The sequence below is a fragment of the Adiantum capillus-veneris genome, chromosome 9 (assembly GCF_014529385.1).
Source record: "Adiantum capillus-veneris isolate H3 chromosome 9, ASM1452938v2, whole genome shotgun sequence".
Taxonomy (NCBI): domain Eukaryota; kingdom Viridiplantae; phylum Streptophyta; class Polypodiopsida; order Polypodiales; family Pteridaceae; genus Adiantum; species Adiantum capillus-veneris.
Window position 1 is genome coordinate 66,798,024 of NC_140939.1, and position 17,978 is coordinate 66,816,001.

The 17,978-nt window shown below is 47.3% G+C and overlaps 1 protein-coding gene and 1 pseudogene across 1 annotated transcript in view; one reads left to right on the forward strand and one right to left on the reverse strand.

The window, feature by feature from the left end:
• Positions 1-17,978, reverse strand: part of NDP1 (Tetratricopeptide repeat (TPR)-like superfamily protein) — a 140,393-nt gene that overhangs the window by 34,795 nt on the left and 87,620 nt on the right. The window lies entirely within an intron of this gene.
• Positions 6,109-6,660, forward strand: LOC147450606 (uncharacterized; annotated as a pseudogene).

The following is a 17,978-nucleotide window of genomic DNA, read 5'->3' on the forward strand; positions in this document are numbered from 1 at the left end:
GAACAGGTTTTGATCTTTGGAAAGACAAGATTCAGGGAATCCTATTTCTTAAGGATTGCGAAGAGGCAGTTGAACAGGTGAAACCACAAAATATGATAGATGAAGCATGTGTTAGCATGAACAGGAAAGCCATTACATACATTTAAATGGCCATGACAGATGAGACCGTCATTGATGTGAAAGGTCTCATGACTACTTTTGATGTGTGGGAGAAGTTAAAGGGAATGTATGAAAATACAACGCCTGTCAACCAGGTGCACTTGATGCGAAAACTTGTTGGCATGCAACTAGATGAGTCCAAGAGCGCGGCAGAGCACTTGTCATTGTTCGCAGGTACTTTGTCGCAGTTACAGGATTCTGGCTTGCCCCCTTTTGATGACAAGCTGAAAGCTATCTTCTTGCTTATGACCTTACCTGAGTCATGGGAAACTTTGGTGGTTTTGTTGTCCAATAACCCCAATTTGACCTTTGATGGTGTTAGGGGTTCTATCTTGAATGAAGAAATCAGGAGCAAAGCAAGTGGAGAGGGAGGTAGCTCGCCAACATGGTTAGAGGCAGGACAGAAAAGAAGAATGCTTATGCACAAAGGAGTAAGAGTAAGAGTAAAGAAAGGGGAAATGCAAGAAAAGGCAAGGGTGATGTGACTTGCTATCAATGTGGTAGGAAAGGTCACAAGAAACCCGATTGCACGTACTATAAAGCTAAGTTAGAAAGGAAAAAGAAAGAGAAGAAGGAAGTCAAGGCACATGCACAGGATAGCTCAAAGGACAAAGAGAAGGCCAATGTGGCTTCGAGTGTCGTGATTGAGGAGTTGTCAGATGTAGAGGACATTTGACAAAGGACAGGATAGCTCAAAGGACAAAGAGAAGGCCAATGTGGCTTCTAGTGTCGTGATTGAGGAGCTGTCAGATGTAGACGTACTATAAAGCTGAGTTAGAAAGGAAAAAGAATGGCGGAGACAAAAAGAAAGAGAAGAAGGAGGTCGAGGCAGATGCATAGGATAGCTCAAAGGACAAAGAGAAGGCCAATGTGGCTTCTAGTGTCGTGATTGAGGAGCTGTCAGATGTAGAGGACATCTTGTGTGCCACTTTGTCAGATGATGATGTGTCAATGATGCATTGTCCCAGACTTGGATTGTTGATTCCGGTGCTTCATTTCATGTGACTCCTATCAAGGAGCATTTCTCTACTTTTGATGCAGGCAAGCGTGGCCATGTATACCTTGGAAACAATCATGCATGTTCCATTGAGGGTATTGGCACTGTGCATCTCTCCATAGATGGCACAAATGAGCTTGTCTTGCATGATGTTCGATATGTGCCGGGAATCAAGAAGAGTCTGCTTTCTGTTGGTCAGATGGATATGCATGGTTACAGCATCTTGTTTGAGAGAGGGTCATGAAAAATGACTAAAGGCTCAAGGCTGATTGTAAAGGGCACAAAGAAAGGGACACTTTACTGCATGCATGGAAAGGCCGTGTTGGGCAAGTTTATTGCATTGGCTGAAATTAACTCTCACATGGAGTTGTGGCATAAGAGGCTTGGCCATATGAGCCAAAAGGGCCTTTCTAAGCTTTGTACTTTGAAAAAGCTTGATGCTAAAGGCACAAAGCTTGACTTTTGTAATGAATGTCAATATGGCAAGCAAGTAAAGCGTTCTTATTACTCTGGTGTCTCTCGTAAATCTTGTGTGCTTGATCTTGTACATTCTGATGTATGTAGCATACCTACTAAGTCTATGGGTGGCGTATGTTATTTTGTCTCCTTTGTTGATGATCATTCTAGGAAAATTTGGGTTTATTTGCTTAAGTCTAAGGATGAAGCCTTTGCTGCGTTTAAGAGATTTCATGCATTTGTGACCACCCAAACAGGTAGAAAGCTAAAATGCTTGCGTACAGACAATGGGGGGGAGTACACAAGTGCTGAATTTAACAAGTTTTGTGAAAATTTGGGCATTAAGAGGGAGCTTACTGTGCCATATAGCCCCTCTTCTAATGGTGTGGCTGAAAGATTTAATAGGACACTTTGTGAGAGGGTGAGATGCATGCTGTCCACAACTAATCTCTCTCATGGATTTTGGGGAGAAGCTTTGAAAATTGCAGTGCATATATGCAATCGATCCCCTCACATATCTTTGAAAGGTGACATCCCTGAAGAGGTTTGGTCTGGCAAGCCTGCTTCATATGATCACTTACGCATTTTTGGTTGCGAAGCTTTTGTGCATGTTAGACCTGAGTTGAGGAGTAAACTAGATGCGAAGTCCATTAAAGGCCTCTTCATGGGATATGGTGAAGAAGGCGAAATGGGTTACAAGATTTGGTTACCTTAGCTCAAAAGGGTTGTATGCAGCCGGGATGTTGTTTTTAATGAGGCAAGGCTGCTTCAAAACAATTGTGCCTCAAAGCATGACCATAAAAGGGTGAAATTTCAGCATGACCAGCCACCTGTTAGGCCTATTTTTGACCCTCGGGATGCACCACAAATGGCTGAAAATGTAGATGATCCAGTGGTGTTTGAGCCATATGATGTTGGACAGCAAATTGAGGCTCCTGAAGGGCATTTGCAGCCAAGAAACAATGCTGAAAATGGTGCTGAAAATGATGTACAGCAGCCCATTGTTGACGATTTTGTAGTGCCACTTGATGTAAACCCATTGCCGGATAATGTGGGTCATTGGGTGAGGCGGTCTACTCGTCAAAGACGGCCTGTGAGTCGATACGACTCCTCTTTGCATTACATTATGTTGACAATTGAGGGAGAGCCTCTTACGTATAAAGAGGCAAAGACATGTGAGCACAACGACAAGTGGGAGCTTGCTATGCAGGAAGAGATTAAAGCTTTGCATGCTAATCATACTTGGGATTTGGTTGAATTGCCCAAAGGAAGGAAGGCTATTCCTAACAAATGGGTGTATAAAATCAAAACTGTTGATGCAAAACCCAAGTATAAGGCAAGGCTTGTGGCAAAGGGATATGTTCAAACCAAGGGCATAGACTTTCAGGAAGTGTTCTCTCCTGTTGTGAAGATGACCACTTTGCATGTATTGTTTGCCATTGTGGCTGCTCTTGATTTGGAAATGGACCAAATGGATGTACATACCGCTTTCTTGCATGGTGATGTGGAAGAAGAGCTTTACATGAAGCAACCCGAGGGTTTTGTCATCCTTGGCAAGGAACATTTGGTATGTATGCTCAATAGAAGCTTGTATGGGCTGAAACAATCATGTAGGCAGTGGTACAAGAAGTTTGATCGCTTCATGCTTAAACATGGTTACAAAAGAAGCCATGCAGACCATTGTTTGTATACCAAACGTGATGAGGATGGCAGCCCGATCATTCTTGTGCTCTATGTAGACGTATGTTGATAGCTGCAAAGAAAAGAAGCACTGTAGATGCTCTTAAAGGGCAGCTGAAAATCTGCGTTTTCAATGAAAGACCTTGGGGCAACTGAACATATACTTGGAGTGTGTGTTACACAGCAAAGAGACAAGCGCCTATTGTATTTGTCGCAAGAAAAGTACATTGAAAGGGTGCTGGACAGATTTAACATGGCTGAAGCAAAGCCTCTTGGTGTGCCATTACAGCCATATGTTAAAATCTCCAAGGATGATTGTCCCAAGTCAAAGGAAGAAGCCAATGACATGCAAAGTGTGCCTTATGCTTCAGCTTGTGGTTCACTTATGTATGCTATGGTTGCTACTAGGCCTGACATAGCCCATGCAGTGGGAGTTGTGAGCCGGTTTATGGCTAATCCAGGCAGGTTGCATTGGGATGCAGTGAAGTCCATTATGAGGTACTTGAAAGGGACTAAAAAAATGCCTCTGCTATGGTAAAGGACCAATGGAGCTGAAGGGATTTTGTGACTCTGACATGGCTAGTGATGTGGATACACGGAAATCCACAAGTGGCTATGATGTATTACTCTTGCGGGAGGTGCTGTTTCATGGTGTTCTAAATTGCAAAAGATTGTTGCATTGTCTACGACAGAGGCTGAACATATTTCAGCCACTGAGGCTTCCAAAGAAGCTATTTGGTTAGCATGCCTATGCAGTGAGTTTGACTTGCCTGCCAAGGCACCTATGCTTGGTTGTGATAGCCAGAGTGCTATATGTCTGGCAAAGAACGCCATGTTTCATGCACGCACAAAGCATATTGATGTGCGGTATCACTTCATACGAGAAGTGCTTGAGGATGGCCTTATTACATTGGTTAAGATCCATACATCACAAAATCCAACTGATGCTCTCACTAAGTGCTTACCCAAAGCACAACATCATCTATGCATAGAGATGGTGGGAGTCACGTAGCTTAAAGGCGCCATTTATGCCTTTAAGTGGGAGGTTGTTGGGTTAAAGGCCTAAATAACCCCTTTTTGTACATTTTTATACTTTGTCCAGGTAATATGAACCTGGACACATTTTTTAAAGGTCACTTATAATAAAAGTGGGAAAACCCAAAACTCACTTATTGAGTTTTCCCCAAAAACGTGAGCCCTCTCTCTTCTGCTAGCGCTTCCTCTCTTGCTGGCCTTCGCCTCCCCTCTCTGCACATACACTGCACTTCCTCGCGTGCTCTTTCACTTGCACACACCGCTGCGCGCTCATCAGATGAGGATCAACAGGGCATATGATCATGATGGTCTAGTAGCAGAGCACTTTATACATGCTAGAGATATGCTGGTAGAGGTTCTTGCAGTGTTGTTCAATTGTGAGGGGTTACCTGAGACTTGGAGGTTGTCTACTATTGTGCCCATCTTCAAGGTAGGTGATCCTACAGAGCCTGGGAATTACCGCACTATTACGGTTGGGCACACATTGGCACGGTTGTATGCATCCATTCTTGAGCAGCAGTTGAGTAATTGGGCAGAGGGTGAGGGTGTACGAGCAAAGGGCTAGGCTGGTTTTAAGAGGGGTTTCTCCACTCTTGATCATATTCTAACACTCAGAGCCACCATTGAGGAGGGCAGGTCACATGGGAGACAGGATTTATTGTAGCTTTGTGGATTTCCACAAAGCATTTGACATGATACTGAGAGCTCAATTGATGCGCAGACTGCAAGAGATGGGGGTGTCCATAGTGTTGATTTGGGGGATTATGGCTCTATACAGATCAGTGATGGGACATGTACGCACCCCGGAGGAGATATTTGATTTAGTTCACTCCACCATTGGGGTGAAACAAGGTTGCCCATTGTCTCCTACTCTATTTGGTATGTGTGTTGATGAGATGTCTGATTACATTGACAGAGGGGGTGATAGAGGTGCCCAGCTGGCAGGGACGTGGATCCCATTGTTGTTATATGCTGATGATATTGTGTTGATCTCTGACTCATCAGAGGGTATGCAGCGACAGTTGGATGCATTACACAATTTTGCAGAGGACAGTGGATTGTTTGTAACCTTGGTAAAAGCAAGGTTATGGTGTTTAACACCACACTACAGTGGATCAGGAGATCAGCACCGACTTTCACATATGGTCAGGAGAGTGTAGAGTATACAGATGCATACACTTACGTTGGGGTTGTCTTCACTGGGCCGATGTTTTCTTTGGAAAGAGCAGCAGAGACTAGACTGATTAGAGCTTAAGCGGTCTTGGGAGGCTTGGAGAGGATGCGTTCGCAGGTTCAGTTCCAGGAACCCCGGACAAAGTTATGGCTCTTTGATACTTTAGTAGCCTCAGCTATGTTGTATGCAGTGTAGATATGGGGACCTTCTGTAGGCCAAGATGGTTAGAGACGTATAGAGAGGCCCTTGGTATCTATGATCTCTCGACTGATCAGAGTCAAGGCCTCTGTACCCCACGCTATCATTCGAGCAGAGCTAGCTGCCCCTCCTATGTGGGACACTACTAGAGACAGATATGCTAGACTGGCCCTTGAGTCTTCCAGACAGTTAGCTCTTCAAGGGGACACTTCATGCTGGTATGCACAGATGACATCATGGTTTTAGATGCATGGTCACCATGGACAGGTTGCCCCCTTTCAAGTACTCTCTTCAAACACCCTCGATGTCTCTTACGCGGGTGGAGATTACTAGACTCATTCGTCAGGACCTGATCCAGTTGGATACCAGGAGGACATGAATAGAGCCGCCGCAGGAGTTGGGCACGAAGATGGCTTTCTATAGAGAGCATCTTCTCCACCTCACAAGAGATGGGTTTGTGATTCGACCTAGCTACATGGATACACATATGTCTCATGGTTTGCGGTGTGCCATTGGTCAGATACGCACATTCTCACATCAGCTGGAGATTGAGACTCGTAGATTCAGATGGATACCAGCAGACAACAGGATATGCCGTTTATGCCTGCTAGAGCTAGAGACAGAGCTACATTACATATGTCATTGTACACTCTACTATGACATTCGGGGCCGTTTCCACTGCTTATTCAGAGAGGGTTTCGGTCCTTTCTCTAGGGTGATGAGTTACGAGGATCAGAGATGTCTTGGACTATATCTACTTGAGTTACACAGATATAGAGACACTTTACTAGGGAGAGCTAGAGAGAGACACTCCTAGAGAGAGATTACAGATTTCTTTTCACTAGATATGGGACTTCCAGAGGAGCAGCAATCAGTGCAGAGCTCTGCCCACACTCATTCGACCACTACCGACACTCTCATCAACCGAGCACTAGAGCTACGGAGATCCAGACGGCCATGATTGAGGAGAGGGGCTACACAACATCGACGGAGACTACAGCACGGGATTCGAGCCATACTCTCTCGACATCTAGAGTGCAGATGAGGATGGATTCTAGTAGTAGTAGTAGTATTTTTGTTCTAGTCTTTTTGTACCCAAACATGGTATCAAATTCACTATTTTGTAACAGTTTGGTCTCATAGGTCATTTTGGCCTTTTGAAGACGTTAATATAACATTTCATTTCTTTTATATATATATATATATATATATATATATATATATATATATATATATATATATATATATATATATATATATATATATATATATATATATATATATATATATATATATATATATATATATATATATATATATATATATATATATACACATACATATATATCCAGACAAACATACACACACACACACAAAATGATGTAGAAACCTGGCAGAACGAGTAGAGAGCAGAGTATCAAGCCAACAACAACAAACCCTAACAACCCAACGCGGAGAACATGAGAAATCTAGGAAGACAAGGAACACAATGAAGGAGATAAAAAAATAAAGAAACCATAGAAATCAAACAAAAAGCATGCTCTAAAAACACACTTCAACCACCCACTATACACACACACACACAGACATACATGCATTCACCCACCCAAAAATCAGTTTACAGAGCACGAGGAAAACAAAAAAAACTTTACACACACTTGACAGACATAGACACCAACTAGCGTTGCTGCCCTCGCTCATCCCCCCCGCGTACGCTCTGCACCCCCCCCTCTCTCGTTATCGCTCCCCACCCACCCACCCACCCACCCACCTCTCGTCATCGTCGTTTCGCCCTTCTCCACGGGAACAGACACTCATGGAGGCTCACCCTCCACCTCAGAGGGACTCTCAGGAAGCCCCCTTGCCCGACCCCGTAGAGCCCACCATCCGACTTGCTCTTTCGCCGACAGAGTAGGCGAGCCTTGCAGCAAAGGTGGAACGCCTTCGGGCGACTTCCGTCATCTACAAGATTCTCGGCACCAAACCTAGTAGAGAAGAGGTGCACGATCTTCTCCAAGCCTTTGCCTTCTCGCTGAGGTGGGCAAGATCTTGAATGTTCAGTTCCTCGGATGCGGCTACAACCAGATAGAGTCCGAGACCTTTGAGATGGCGTCCAAGGTCATCGCCATGAGTCCCTTGGCCATCAGAGTAGTTCAAGCACACTTTTGACAGTGGAGGCACGGTTTCGATCCAGCTACAGATGTTCTAGTAGAAGAGGCAGACCTTCCCATCTCCGTCTGCTTTTCCAGTTTGAGGAGGGAGTACCTGCCACTCTTGTCCAAGATAGACTCAAAGATTGGGACTGTCCTCAAGACACCTCGCACAGCACGCTCTGTAGCTGCCAAGGCGGCCGACATCCCCTCAGTACCTGTTCTGGTTCGGGACACCGACACTCTCCCGAAGATCATCCTACTACCTAGGGTGAGTGGGGGTTGGTTCCGTGAGAGCGTGGAGTATTCGGGCCTCCTGAATCAGTGTTTCATTTGCAGATAGATTGGCCATTTGGCAAAGGTCTGCCTCGCATGAGACCTCGACCCACAACGCAAGCGTAGCCTCCCAAGGCTGAGCAAGTCCAACAGCCAGACACACAGGACGCACAGGCTGGTACCTCGACAGAGACCAGCGATCAGACAACTGACGATTGGCAGCAAGTACCTGGCCGAGGCTAACAGGGGAGGGCTCGCCCCACTACTCCCCCACGGTTCCGAAACCTAGTGCTGCAGCTCAGCAGCACTAGGTTTCGGAACCGTTTTGACCCCATTCAGTAGGACCTGCCTGAGGAGGCCCCATCCACTTCAGTTCCTCTTGCTGCTCCTCTCTCAGACGCTGCCGCTCCACTTCCCCCGCCTCCTCCTGCTCCCCCGCCTCCACTTCCGCCTCCCGTCCCTCCTCTCTCCCCAATGGGGCCCCCACAATCTCATCTCCCGACCCCTCCTCCTCTCCTCCTTGGGCGCATGGGACTCGACACGTGTCTACCGCGAGGAAATCTCTTCGTAGTGCTTTCACCACGAGCTGAGGCCGCCTTTTGTGGTGCAGACTTCCCCACTTGAGGCCGCCTTTTGTGGTGCATACTTCTCCCTTTGCAGCAGTCCCTAGTGGTTTGACTTGGTTCGACATTCGTAGACGCTCGGACTTCTTCGACTACAACTTCACACGGTTCCTGGGTGACTCTTCTCCTTACTTGGAGGAGGCTTGCTTTCGAGTCCACGTCCTCTTCTTAGCAACTAGAGGCACTGAGGCTCTGGACACAGCGGTGGGTTTCTCCTTTCTATTGTGCAGCAGGGATTTTACAGAGTGGACCCAACACACTGTTCTTGATTGGCTCCAGATTCAGGCTACTGAGTTCTCATAGCACACAGGGGACTTATGAGTCACAGATTTGGTGCAAGCACTTTGGCCTCTTGCCAAGTTTAGCGTGACACCTCCAAATGCAGCGAGTTGCAAGCACATAGTGGTGCATCTGTTTGCTGACACTCAAAGCCCTCCTCGTTATATATTTGTACATGAGGATCCTTGGGCAGAGGATGTAACCCTTCGGACTGCATACTTGGCTTGGGCCTGGGCGGGACAGTCACTCCTTTCGCACTTGTCTAGAGGTCGTTTGGATGCGGATTACTCCCCATCCAAACCGGCCTCAAAGATAGCGAGGTTGGCTGCTGTGGAAGCATCTGTTTTCTCTCACTGACTCCACGAGGATCATCTCATGGAATGTGCAAGGATTAGAAGGACCCTAGTTCAAGCGTCAAGAGGGGTCGGCTGCGTCAAGAGCTCCGTCCCAGTCGAACAGTGTACTGAAAGAAAGGGACGCCTAGGTGGTTTGCAGAGGAGAAAGGGTCCCTCCAAAGCCACTCTCCAGGATCCAACTATACTCATGCCAGTGGACAGCTCTCCCAAGCCCACAGTCTCCAGTGTCCAGTCTCAAGAGCTGCTGGGTCAGGATCGATGACACAAGTCCTGCCACAAATGCCCACCACTCGGATCCTCTGCAAATAGTACTCTGCCACCTGCAGGGCCTCTATTGCAACTCGGTGTAAGCGTCTCTGAGCAAGCCCAAACTGAATATCTCCACATTTAAAGGCCCTAGTCCCCAAAAGCAGTTCAAAGTAAAAAGCCTTCAAACTCAAAAGCATCTGGTCGAAAAGCAAAGCCAAAAAGCTGCCAAAACGCAATTTACGAAATTCCGTACAGCCTGCAACATCATCATGTCAGCGCACTTTTCGGAAATTTGCCACGTCATTAGTTTGCGCAAGTCTTGAGAGTCTAGCTTTATTTAAATCCTTTATGTCACTGGGGGTCCCATCAGACGGGGTCCCCATAAGTTGGTAGGACTTCTTCTTCTGTTACTTGTTCTCTTAGGGTTTAGGCTCCTCGGCCGGTAGCTCTGTTCTTCAAAAGGTTGACACGTCAGCAGTTTGTTACATCTCCCCTTCTTGAAAGAGAGTAATCATCCACCACGATTACAGCATATCTGCAAAACAACTCAAGTTAGCTCAAAAGAATTTCCGAGGGTGATTCCGAGGGAGATTCCGAGGGACATTCAGTTTGCTCTTTTTGTTAAGGAGTTAGCTTCTCCTCTCGGCTCTTTTGATGGAGGAGTTAGCTTCTCCTTTCAGCTCTTTTGATCAAGGAGTTAGCTTCTCCTTTCGTCCAGATCGGAACTCTGGATATTCCAGCGTAGTAAAATTAGCCATCACACCCAGACCGTACTGATCTTCTACGGATGTCTTGATGCACTAAAATTACATACCCAGGCAATCTCATCCAATTAGGAATATTCAATAATTGGCACATCACAATGCAACACAAATGCTTACATATGCATGTTACAAGACACAACTAACAATGCCGTTGAGCACTCCCCTGAGACAAACGGTCTGCGGTATGAAGCTACTCAACGACTACCTCGTCACTGCCCCCGCAAATAACCTAAAAAGGTCCGGGCCATGAGCTCAGAAGACTGTACAACCAAACGTTCCCCAGACCGCAGTCTGCGTCGCTTGGAGGTTCAAGCATACAACCAAACGCTCCCCAAGCATCGGCCTGCGTTGCTTGGAGGTTTTGTAGCATACAACGGAATGCTCCCCAGGCATCGGTCTGCATCGTTTCGAGGTTTTCAAACATACAACGAAATGCTCCCAGGGCATCGGCCTGCGTCGTTCCGAGGTTCAAACAATACCAAAACAGTATTTCTCACTTCTCCACCCGGGAGTAAAATAACCAATCAATGAAACCAGTATTGGAACATTTCAAAGCGGCACCAAGACAGGTTTAAAATAGATAGCATCCATTTCAAACAAATTTCAAACAATACTTTCTCAAACAATGTTCAAAAGTATCTACTTAGAAAACAAGTAGAGAGATCATTCAAGGTTTTGTTTGGACAACCGAACTTTGAGGACAACGGGCTTGCCCTTCTGCATCACGGTGATGGTTCAGTTCTGGATTTGGAGAGTTGCATCATTCTTGTCGTGCCAGGGCATGCAATTTCATAATGTGGAAATCGACTTTTCCATGATAATCTTGTACAGTCACTGGAAGTGCACCAATGAGCGGTACCACTGAGTTTGCCCCGTGGCTAGCTCAACTTCAGTTTCTCCACCCTCTGCATCATAATCAAAGTATGTCTGCTTCAAGAATTCTGGATGGATGAAGTTCTCCATAGCTCCGAGGTCAAAGAAAATAAGAGCTTTCAAGCCGTTGACTTTTCCATAAGCTCTGCATAATTCATTAAAACTCTCGAGTTGTATACCATAAATATCGGGTACTAGTCCAATAGCAGGTCTAGCCTTCTTGGCTGGATGTGGCCCCGGGGATCTGTCTGACGTGGGAGCAGAAGGTTGCACTGAGGACGTCGAGGCTCGCTTAGGACATGTATTGAACGTATGCCTTGTTTGGAAACATTTGAAACATCGGCCTTTATGTAACAAGGCGTCTCGTTGACGTTGTGTCAAACGAGGCCGTTGGGGTTGGTTTTCACTGGATTCTCGAGAATTTGTTCGTTGTTGCCGGGAGTTTTGGTTAGTGGCCGGAGGTTCTTCTGTGGTAAACTCCAACTTTCCTTTCATGAGCTTGTAGCCGACCGCGGCATGGTCCATAAGCTCTTGCATGGTAGAGACTTGCTTTTGGAGAGAATAGTTCTGCAATGGTGATGGTAGTCCAATGGTGTAGCGCTCGCACTTGTCCTCCAAGGGAATGAACTTAAAGAAGGACACTGGAAGGTACACGTTGAGAAACCTTTGGTTATAGTCATCCATGGTTTCGGTGGCAAGCATTTTCAAGTTGTCCCACTCTGCCAAAATCCGGACTTCAAACATCGAAGTCATGTAACTATGTGCAAAAACTGTCTTGAAAGCTTGCCAGGTCCTTGGAGCATGCCATTGTGTCACGATTGAACTCCACCATTACATAGCATATATCTTTAAGAAATCCCGTTGCTCGAGAAATCTTGGATTCTTTTGTATAGTTCCCTAAAGCATAGATGTTGTCAAATTGTTGTAGGAACTGCAATGCTTTCTTACGATCTTTCACCCCGGAAAAAGTGAAAAATTTGACAGTCGTGCAACCATCTTTGAAATCTTTGGGTTGGTTAGGCACATATCCGGGGTATGGATAATAAGGGTATCCATATGGGCTCCAACCATTGTAGCCTGGTGGCGGTGGTGGTGGTGGTGGTGGAGGTGGGGGCAATGGCGGTGGAAAAGGCGGTTGCACTACTGGATCAGGGTCAGATGGCTGGACCATATTCCTGAAGACTCCCCCCAATCGGAACAGACGGCTGAGAAGGTTGCCAGTTAGAAGCTCTCGTACTCTCAGTGCCGGAGGAGGAGGTACCACCTGGGGCATCAGAGGAGATAACATGTAACTCAAAATTGTTGAAAACTTTGCAGCATCGGAAGATTTTGCTGAGGATGCCGCGAAAGAATGTCGTGAAGTTCGTTGAGCAGAAACTGCAAATATTCTGTTGAATCCATGAATTCAAGTCTTGGGTTCTTTATGGCTTATGCCTTGTAAGACACAACGATGAAGACGGGAGCGCGCCCGATGCGCGATGAAGGGTGGGAGTGGCCAATGAGTACGGTTTGGAGGGCGAAGATACCTCAAATGAAATTCCAATAGCTCAGATACCTCACAACATCGACAAAGCTACAACAGAGGATTCGAGCCATACTCTCGACATCCAGTGTGCAGATGAGGATGGATTCTAGTAGTAGTATCTTTGTTCTAGCTCTTTTGTACCTAGACATGGTATTAGATTCACCATTTTGTAACAGATTGGTCTCATAGGTCATTTTGGCCTTTTGAAGACGTCAATATAACATTTCATTTCATTTCATATCTGTGTGTGTGTGTGTGTGTGCGCGCGCGCGCCCACCGCCCCTCCCCCCTCCCCAGCCCATCCCCGCCTGCTGCCCCCGCCCCACCCTCGCCCCCCCCTTGCGCTGCCCTGCAGTGCAGTCCCGCCCCCACCATTTCTCTCTCTTCTGCCCCCGCCTGCTGGACAGCGCGCCCACTCCCGCCTGCTGTGAGACAGCCCACCCGCCCTCCTAGCCCCCCCCCCCCGCCCCCCAAGCCCGCAGGTACATTTAAGGGAGCGCAGTCACACAGTCACAAATTTGTTTTTTTCGGACCTGTAGATTTCAGACCTGCAGATAAATTTTCAAAAATTTCATAGTGACAGAATTTTCAGACCTGCAGATACAAAAAATACATTTTTAGGGTTCTTTCACAATTTTTAGAATTCTCACGAGCAGGGGATTTACAGAGCTGCACTGACAAAAATTAGCAAAAAAAGAAAATCGGAAAATGTATGATTGATATGAGGAAAACATAAAAAAATATATGTATACATTATGTGGGACATGGATGTATGTGTAGTGTGGATATAGTGGGTTGGCCTCTCTTGCAAAAGTGTAGACTGTGTTTTTGTTTTGGTTTTGTTTTGATGGAGGCCATGAGCGCTTCGCCAGTATGTAAGCCCCATACGAAGGCAGCCTTTGTGCTTACAAACAAGCGGATAACACAAATGGAAAGGGAGATGAAAGAATGGAAAGCAGATACGGAGGGATGGTGGAAAGAGAAGGCCAACCTTCTTCAAATGTTTCTCAACGAAGGCGCGCAATGGAAGAAGGAGAAAGAGGATTTGCACGCAGAGCTACAAGCACTTAAGGCAGATTCACAAGCACTTAAAGAAGAGGTCTCAGCCCTCAAACGAGAGCTTGCTGATAGAGCAAGTAGTGGACTAGGGAAGGGGAATTCCAGCCCTCATTGAGGAAATCAAGGTCATCAAGGAGCAGGTACGGATGATCAAAGAAGAGGAGAAACAAGAAGGTGGTAAAGACGTCTTCGTGGATGGATGTGATCACGAAGACGCAAAAGAAGGCGGATGAGGCCGAGAAATGGATAGAAGTCGCTAAGAAAGGGAAAGGGAAAGAAACCACATCTGTCCCCACTCCTACAATCATCACCATGACTCTAGGAGAAGAGCAGCGAAGGAAAACTAGAGCTTTGCATATAAGAGTAACCGGTCTAAAAGACCGAGATGATGTGAAAGGGGAAGTCGAAGAACTTCTCCGCATGATGGGTAGTGAGGCTACTCATACAAAGGCATGGAGGGTAGGGAAGAAGACGCAAGGCAATGGGGAGACTTCAAAAGGGAGAGCTTTAATCATCCGTTTCCCATCCATGGAGGCAAAGAAGGACTTCTTGAAGAAGCGTCCTACACTAAAGAAAACGGGCATATTCCTTGGAGATGACCTCACTCTCACACAGCTTGCACATATGAGAGAGGTAATGCCAGAGATTCAAGCCGCAAGGAAGAAGGGAAAGACGGCCTTCTACAAAGAAGGTCGGGTGGTGATCCTAGAGCGGCGCTCCACATGACGGTGCGAGACCTATGGGACCACACTCAAAGTTGCCACCTGGAATTGTAATGGATCTATGCGCCTTGATGTGGGTGCTTTTGAGGATAATTTTACGGGAAGAGACATCGTCTTCTATTCTGAGACACACCACGCCCCTGGGCAGTCTATGCCTCACATTAGTGGATATAGATGGGAGACAGCCTGTAGACAGGAGACACGATCAGAGAACAGAGGGCAGGGTTGAGGAGGAGTGGCAATGTTATTCAGGGAGGAGTTGCAGCCATTGATACATATAGCCCGCAGGGATGAGCAAGCTAGGTACATGTGGGTGAGATTGAGAGCAGACACAGGCAGATATCTTTACATTGGTATTTGCTACTTTTCCCCGAGTACGTTAGTTTATGCACCACCCATAGGACAGTCCCCCTTTTCTATTTTGGATGATGACATATTGGAGTTCTCTAGAGATGGTGACATCATCATTCTAGGGGATTTCAATGCTAGGATTGCCCATCATTAGATAGTATTTTATGATACTTCAGAGGAGATGCTGAGAGAGCTGGATGTTGCAGAGACGGGCCTATCCAGATTATCGCAGGATGGGGAACACATTGAGTATGGACGACACTTGATAGACATGAGGACTGCACATGGATTGGCCATCTTGAATGGCCTACAGAGATTTCCCGTTGCAGGGGGTTTTACATGCATTCTACACAGACATGGAGCCAGCACAGTGGATTATGTCATGGCACAGCCGAGCCTCATCTCTAGTATCCAGAACCTCACGGTTGGACCCAGACCCTGTTGGTGTGGCAGTGGATCATGCTCTTGTGTCGTTGACCATCTCTTTTCAGTTTAATGTAGCACACAGGCCACGGGCAGCAGCCCCTACTCGCTACACCTTCACACAGGAGACGGACTCTGTATACATAGATGGGATCTACAGACGCATGTGCAGAGGAGCCAGGGCGACCTCTAGAGGAGCTTACTACTATACTAACACAGACACTACATGATGCAGCAACAGAGGCATACCCACTTACCCAACCTGAGCAGAGACGCCGTTTGGGGAGCATGCCCCAGAACAGTTGGTATGATGAGGAATGCCGGGACACTAGAGCTAGACTTCAGGGGGAGGTGCTTTTGGGGGACATCACTCACAGACAATCATAGATTGACTTCCAACGCCTAGTGAGGCACAAGAAGAGGGCATTTTTGGCTCGCCTAGAGCAGGATCTATACTAGCTATTCTTGAGTCAGGACTCACGTGAGGCACGGCAGCTCTTTCATGAGCACCCCCCCCCCCCCCCCCCCCCCCCCCCCCCCCCCCCCCTTGCCATCACTTCTACAGAGTCCTGGGCCAGTACGCATCATCGCTGTACACAATTCCTGAGCAGCCCCCCCTTCCCGACCCCCCCCCCCCCCCCCCCGATCCATGCCCACACACATGTGCTTTTTTCACCGCTGAGATGGTGAGAAAGGTCATTGACAGGATGAGGACTGGGAGAGCATATGATCATGATGGCTTAGTGGCTGAGCATTTCACGCATGCCAGAGATCTACTAGTAGAGATTCTAGCAGTTATGTTTAATCGTGCCATGTGTGAGGGCTTGCCTGATACTTGGAGCCTATCGACTATTGTACCTATCTTCAAGTCGGGAGACCCTATGGAGCCTGGGAATTATCGCACTATCATGATTGGACACACATTGGCACGGTTGTACGCATCTATTCTTGAGCAGCAGCTGAGTAGATGGGCAGAGAGGGAGGGGATATGCACAGCCGGGCAGGCAGGGTTCAGGAGGGGTTTTTCTACTCTTGATCATATCTTGACACTCAAAGCCATCATTGAGGAGGGCAGATCGCGTGGGAGACGGATCTATTGTAGCTTTGTGGATTTCCACAAGGCATTTGACACAGTGCCCAGAGCTAGATTGATGCGCAGATTACAACAGATGGGAGTACCCACAGAGCTCATTTGGGGGGTCATGGCATTATACAGGTCAGTAGTGGGGCATGTACACACCTCAGAGGGTCTATTCACACCGGTTCACTCCACTATTGGGGTGAAGCAGGGCTGCCCGCTCTCTCCTACTCTATTTGGTATGTATGTGGATGAGGTTTCTGACTACATTGAGAGAGATGGTGATAGAGGTGCACAGCTGGCAGGGACATGGATTCCACTATTGTTATATGCTGATGATATTGTGTTGATCTCCGACTCTCCGGAGGGGATGCAATGTCACTTGGATGCTTTGTATATGTTTGCCTAGGATAGTGGTTTGTCCGTCAACCTTGGTAAAACCAAGGTCATGGTTTTTAATACCACCCCACAGTGGATCAGGAGGTCAACGCTCGCATTCACATACGGCCAAGAGACAGTGGAGTATACAGATGCTCACACTTACCTTGGAGTGGCTTTTAGTGGGCCAGCATTTTCATTGAGGAGGGCAGCAGAGACTAGATTGACCAGAGCCCATGCAGCATTGGGTAGATTGGAAAGGATGTGTTCACAGGTTTAGTTTCAGGAGCCTCGGACGAAGCTTTGGCTCTTTGACACTTTGGTGGCTTCTGCATTGCTTTATGGAGCTGAGATTTGGGGACCTTCATTGGATCATCACGGGAGGACAGGCCGCAGTGATGGATGGGGGGACATGGAGAAGCCTTTGGTCTCTATGATCTCACGGCTCATTAGAGCCAAGGCTTTTGTACCACGTGCTATTGTCCGAGCAGAGCTAGCTGCCCCCCACTAGCGGTTGAGGCGCTCACTAGATCTGTCTCCTTCATACACCGCATGTGGGAACTTCCCAGAGACAGATATGCCCGCCTTGCACGTGAGTCCTCTCGACAGTTAGCCATGCAGGGAGATACAGCATGCTGGTATGGGGAGATGACATCATGGTTTCAGGCGCATGGGTCCAGCATAGACAGATTGCCTCCCTTCCAGTACTCACTGGATGCACCCTCTCTGACTCTTACACAGTCCGAGATCACCAGGCTCATCCACTAGGACTTGACTCAGCTAGACACCAAGAGGACATGGATATAGCTGGCACAGGAGCTGGGCACGAAGATGGCTTTCTACAGAGAGCATCTTCTCCAGCTTACGGAGGATGGTTTTGAGACGAGGCCCAGATACATGGACACCCACTTGTCTCAAGGGATATGATGTGCTATTGGCCAGATACACACATCTTCACACCAGCTGCGGATCGAGACTGGGAGATACAGCGGAGTACCAACAGAGGCCAGGACATGCCCCCTGTGTGACATCGAGCCTGAGACAGAGTTGCGAGTTGCACTACACATGTCACTGCCCCGTCTACTACGAGATACGAGGCCGCTTCCATTGCTTGTTCAGAGAGGGCTTTGGACCACTCTCCAGAGTCATGCGGTACGAGGATCAGAGATGCCT